The sequence below is a fragment of the Pundamilia nyererei genome, unplaced genomic scaffold (genome assembly GCF_000239375.1).
Source record: "Pundamilia nyererei isolate P.nyererei 1_Seehausen unplaced genomic scaffold, PunNye1.0 scaffold00298, whole genome shotgun sequence".
Taxonomy (NCBI): Eukaryota; Metazoa; Chordata; class Actinopteri; order Cichliformes; family Cichlidae; genus Pundamilia; species Pundamilia nyererei.
This window is the reverse complement of record NW_005187699.1, coordinates 248,706-254,798: the sequence shown is the minus strand read 5'-3', so window position 1 is coordinate 254,798 and position 6,093 is coordinate 248,706. Positions and strand designations below refer to the sequence as shown.

The following is a 6,093-nucleotide window of genomic DNA, read 5'->3' as shown; positions in this document are numbered from 1 at the left end:
CCGTGTGTTTCCTCGTAAGTCCGTTCCTTAGTACTTCCCAGTTTAGTTTCATGTTATTTTGTATCGTTGTCATCTTTTGTCAGCAATAAAGCTGTATTTTGAGTTCAGTCCTGTTTTCCCATGAGTTTGTGTTTGGGTCCTATTTCCTGCCTGCCACACAGCCAGTTCATGACAGAATTAGCTAAACAGTAGCTGCTTCTGATTGAATGAAATGAAAAGTCCTGAGAACCAGCCTTTTATGGCCTCATTTATGGCCTCTGTAATGGACATTTGTTTTTAGTCAATATCTTTTGACCTCTTTGAGCTACCCTATTAAGTCCTGATGTACTAAATAGAGGACATCCTGGGCTTTCCATTGATATCTCATGTGTTTGGATTGTCTCTATTACTTCTAAAGAGGAAGAAAATCACCAAAAAAGGTCAATGGGAAGAGTCTCTTATTCTCGGTTCTCAGGTGGATATGTATATAAACACTGGAAACATATTACAAGATTATGCCGTTTTTAATCTTTTATATAGTTGACATTTGCATCATATATCTTCACTTTGTAAAGTATAAAGCACTTAGAATCACATCTAATTAATCTGAGAACTTTTCACAATACCATAATAAAGATTTATTGAATGATAGTCTGGTCCATGCTTAAAAGAGGGAAAAATTAGAGTAGGTGGGTGATCAACATTCAAAAGGAAACTGTGAATTTTTAATTGAATACTTGTAACCAGAGATTGGCAGCAACGCGTTATACGTAATGTGTTACAGTGGTCCCTTTTTTGTCGCAGGAGTTAGGTTCTAAAAATAATCTGCGATAGGTGAAATCCGCAAAGTAGCAAACTTTATTTTTTACAATTATTATAGATGTTTTAAGGCTGTAAAACCTCTCACTACACACTTTATACACTTTTCTCAGACAGGCATGAACATTTTCACACTTCTCTTGTTTAAACACTCTCAAAGTTCAAACCTTAATAGAAAAATAACAAAGATCAGACCCTGTTTTCAGGTCCAGAACATGGGAATAGAGCATTAATGAATCAATGGTACAGAAGTAGTCTCATTCACCCAGCGGTGCAGAAAGAGTTCTCTAATGGAGTCCTACTTCATGTGACAAATCTGGCCGGTGTAATTGGCTGTGCCTTTCAGGGAGTTATGTTTAGTTTTAGCAGCGGTAAGCCTGCGCTGCGAGGACCTGCAATGAAGAGAGGAGGATGGCAAAAAGGAAGAACCTGGATATAAGAAAGTATTTTTCAAAGAAATCTGTAAGTCACTTAAAGCCAAGTTAACACATAAAATGTGTCTGTCATACGTTACAGGCTATACTAAGCTTTGGCCCACATCAGTCTAAAATTGTATGTAACCATGAATAGCGTGTTTTGGAAACTAACTGCACAGCAGGCAGCACTATTAGTTATCTCAGTCTCCCAGAGCATTTCTAATTTTGATTGAAACTGTCAGAGAAAACGGCAGCCTCGAGTAAGCCAGGATATTAGATATTAGATACAGAGGCTGTTAGAATTATATGTCTAACGTTAAAATGTTGGTGACACAATAATTTCATCCTAATGGTACTGACATATTCATAGGGTTAATTTTTGAGACAAAATGTCATGATGTAGTCATGATTTTGCAAATATTCCACCTTGTAGTGCAGTTTGCACAAATTGTTTTAAAAATGCACTCACCCTACAAACATTACTGATGAGTCAAGATCTGCACAAATTGACAGAAACACTGAAGCAGCTCCACATTTTATTCTTATTGTCATGTATGTCCTATTTGTCAGGTGACAGAAGAACCAACACAAAGCTCAGAGAGCAATGGTGATACAAGATTACAGGTGAAGTTGGATGATGACTTGTTGGTTCATGACTATTTGAAGCACATGTGTGACTGCATGTATGTGGAATGTCTCACTGTTATTTATCAGGTGACAGAGGCAGCTCTGCCATGTTGTAGCTCAGACAGAGGCGAGGTCACAGGTGACTGACTGATGATTTGGTGCTATAGTTTAAATAGTATTTATTATCATGACAGTTGTTAGGCTGCTGATGTAAATTGATTCATTAGTGTACATTTGACAGCGAATCTGAATTGACATGTCTCACTTTTTATATGGCACGAATCAATGTGTTATTTTATCAGGTGGCAATATGTCCTAGTGCAGTCAGAGGGGAAGAGCCAGGGCCAAAGCTGAGGCACATCAAGCACAGAATAATATTCATCTTAGATGAGTAGTTTTATGTACAAAAACCACCAGGTCATTCAGTGTTCCCTTAGTGCTAATGTATAAGAGATGTTGGTGTACTATAACTGTAGTAATGTTGTTAAGTCCTTAAAGTCATATTCTTTTATTGTCATGACTGTATTTGATGCTATTTTTATTTTTGTATGATACCTGATTTATATGGATTATGGCTGAAGTAAACTAAAGTCTAAAATACTTAGTCAGTCATTTGTTTAATAGTAATTTAACATTATGTAATTCACATATAAAACTATGAATTGTGATTTTAAATGGTTTAAAAGCATGTAGAATAGCATATGTATATGTAGCATATGAGGAATATGATTAGGTTTGAGACTTTTCAGAGATTTACAGCGGGACCTGGGTGGTCCCTCGGAATGCCATTCACTCACTTGATGGATAAAGTGAGACATAGAGTAAGAAACTGGGCTAACAGAGAGACAGACTGACATGGGGACAGGAAGTGAGTGAGAGGCAGGTGGAAGGGTTTGATTAGAGTGTGACGTGAGAAGAGACTGCCCTGACACAGGGACAGATAGTGAATTGACTCCAACTGGAGGGCGGGGGGTGATACTGCAGGTCACCACCTGACATGTAGAGGTAATCCACACATGGGCCAGCACCGGACCACCATTGTGTCTCCAACTGGCTTTGTGCTGGCCCATGTGTGGGCCACCTCTGGTAAACCTGATCTGGGCCACCAAAGGGCTGTCATTCTTTGTGGTATGTGGGCCATGTGTAAGCACATTGTGTGGGCCATATCCAGGCCATACCAATTTTGCTATGTGGGTTGTAATTTGTTTTTCTTTTTAAATTATTGTCACACTGTTAAAATATTGTCTATAAGCTGATATATTTTTGTTAGCTGTGGGGTTCAGGACCAGTTAAGTTTCACTGTTTATTCTTGTTTCCTGTGTGCAGTGGGGTCTGGTAGTTTCAACACTGACATACTTTGTAGAGTTATATTAAGATGTGACAAGTTGAATGAACTGCTCTATACCCTAGAACATACCCCAAAGCAAACCTTTACACTACACACACACATACACTAACGTCAGCAGTCCCAACTTCAAGGCCCTCCCCACAGCTCTGCACATGACCCTAATGGAAAATTGCAAAAAAACATAAATAAGTTCAGGATTTGGTGGGCTCCCAGTCAGCTTTCCTAGTGTGTGGTGACTTCACTGGCCCACTTCTGGACCTAGCAGCCTAAGACAGGGATTTTTGCATGTTTATAACTGTGGTTTATAGCTAATAGCTATTATAGCTAAAACAAACAAACAAACAAACATTGGACTGATTCAGCAGACTTCAGATCTCTTGTTAAAACCTTATATATTGTGAGGTTGAAATTGTTAAATATTGTCATTGTGTTATTAAATTTGTAAGAATGATCAAAGACATTCTTCTGTTTCTGTTGACCTCCCCAGCCTGTATTTTATTATAGGCACATCCTATGTGAAGGTTCTGTTTTCTTGTTTAGTAACTTCCTGCTTTTATGACCCTTTTGTGGGCAGGAGGTCACACAAACGCACCCCCAAACACACACACTCACATGCATACACACACACACATACAGATGGTCACACATACATGCATACACACACACACACACACACACACACACACACACACATAGACACACGTGCTTACACGTGCACACACATACACACATAGTACCTTGTCTTTTAGAACCATAGGGGGGGTTTACAGTGGGTGGTGCTTGTGTGTACTGTAACTGTTTCCAATAAAAGGCGGCAAGCAGAAGCTGGTTCTTCGAAGTGGTCTGACCGAGGGCAGCAGGGCTGCTCTGAGATCCTTCTCTTGCGTCTTGCTTCCTTGTCGTTAATGGGAATAAGTCTCTAAACCAGCAGGGCCTGTGGAAGCGTAGACCCAACATATATAACTGTGACTGCTCACCAAAGAGCATATTTTTATGAAAATCTTCTTCATGAGGTAAAAATTCATCATGAGCCAAAAAGAAGTCCAGCTGTCATATCCTGTATTCGTGAATCCCTCCCCAATCTGGTCAGCGATTTGCTGATGGTAAATATGTCTATTGCTGCACAAAATGAGCATTAGCAAACTTAAGCAAACAATTAACCATTAGCACTAAACACAACAGCTGAAACTGGGCTATGCTATACATTAATGAAGCAGCTCAGCCATGGAAACCCATGCCATGATGCTCCCAGTGCACAGTTTTTGTGCTGATATTAATCTCAGTTGGGGTTTGGAGCCCTGCAGTTAATAGCTTTCAGGCACTATCAGCATATGTACTCGGCAGCCCCACTCTGTAGGTATACATGTTCTCACACTTTGTGGCTGAGGTGCTGTGGTTCCTAAATGTTTCCACTTTGAAAAAAAAAACACCCCTTTGAGGTGATAGTGGAATTTGTACAAGTAAAGAAATGTCACAAACGAACCTGTTGGCTTGGTGACATCCTGTCACAGCACCATGCTCACTTCAGTGGCCTCTTTAGAGCGACCCAAGAACTATTTCTTTCACAAATGTTTATAAAGACAGACTGCACAGCTAGGCGTTTGATTTGTACACCTGTGGCAATGAGACTGAAAACGCCAGAATTTAAAGATTACGAGGTGCGGCCCAATTAAAGTGAATGTAAAGTGAACGTAAAGACAAAGACAGAAAAACAGACAAAACATAAAGTTCATGGTATTTCGTGTATAAAACCAGTCACTGCCAGTTCCACAGTCAGCAAAATGCTTTGAAGTTTCAGTCTAGCCTTAATTTGGACTAGTTTCAGCTCTACAAAAGGGAAGGTTATTTGGTTTTGCACTTCCTTTATAAAGAGGAAATGCAAAACCAAACCTTCTATATTACGACACGAGTCAGGACAGCCGTGAGTCCATCATAAAAAACTGATTCAATAGGAGCTTTTCTGGGAAACATGGTAATGTTAAAATACATTAAGAATCGATGTAACTGATGTAACAGACTGAGATGAAAATAGAAGAGGCAGATTTTCCCAGCCCTTGTAGGCGGGGCTGCTGAAGCACCTTTGAATGGGAAGGACATATTTAAAGAGGCACAGATCACTGTTCATGTCGAGACAGTTCAAATTATAATTTGAACTGTCTCAGGTCTCTGGTCTTTCTGTTAATTTACACCGAAAATATGAGCATTTCAACAATGTTATTCAAACCACATGTTGAAAAACTGTCATTATTTGTTCATGCATAATAAACTAAGCTAACTTCAATTGGACTCTAAAGTTTGGGGTCTGAGCTTTAGATATTTGTAGATTACTACTTGAAACTACATGTGAGAATGTGGAAGAACACTGTGGAAGACCAAGACAAAATCTATAAGTGTAAACAGGCATTCATGTGAAAATGAAAACACTTGATGACTTATAAGTAAATGCAGAGTTTAATAATGAAGTGAATGATGTGTAATTTCCTCAGCAGTGAATATTATGGCATTTTGAGTTTGTTTAGTAGCTGTGGCTTTATGAAAATTTCAGTGTTTTAAAAATGTATTAAATCAGTGATGCTTTTGTGCCCTGTGGATTTTAACATATACTGTTTTAGCTCTTAAAATAAACTATTTGAGAAAGAATAATCAAAGATTTAGGTACAAAAACTGTGACTGATTTCCAGATTTTAGATTCATTCGTCTGACACTCACTGAGTCAGGGCCGTGTGTGTCTGAACATCCTGAACATTTATTTATTTATTAAAGAATACACACAGAACACCTACCTAAATGCATTTTATCAGTACATCAGTACATCAGTACAAGCAATAATTGTGCTTTACTTCTTAAAACGGTTTGATAGTTTCTATAAACATTTTAAATAACATCTTTTCATTCACTGTATTA

General features: G+C 38.6%; 1 protein-coding gene across 1 annotated transcript in view; it reads left to right on the top strand.

Annotated features, from left to right (window-relative positions):
• Positions 1-6,093, top strand: part of LOC102194506 (alpha-2-macroglobulin-like) — a 93,274-nt gene that overhangs the window by 69,327 nt on the left and 17,854 nt on the right. The window lies entirely within an intron of this gene.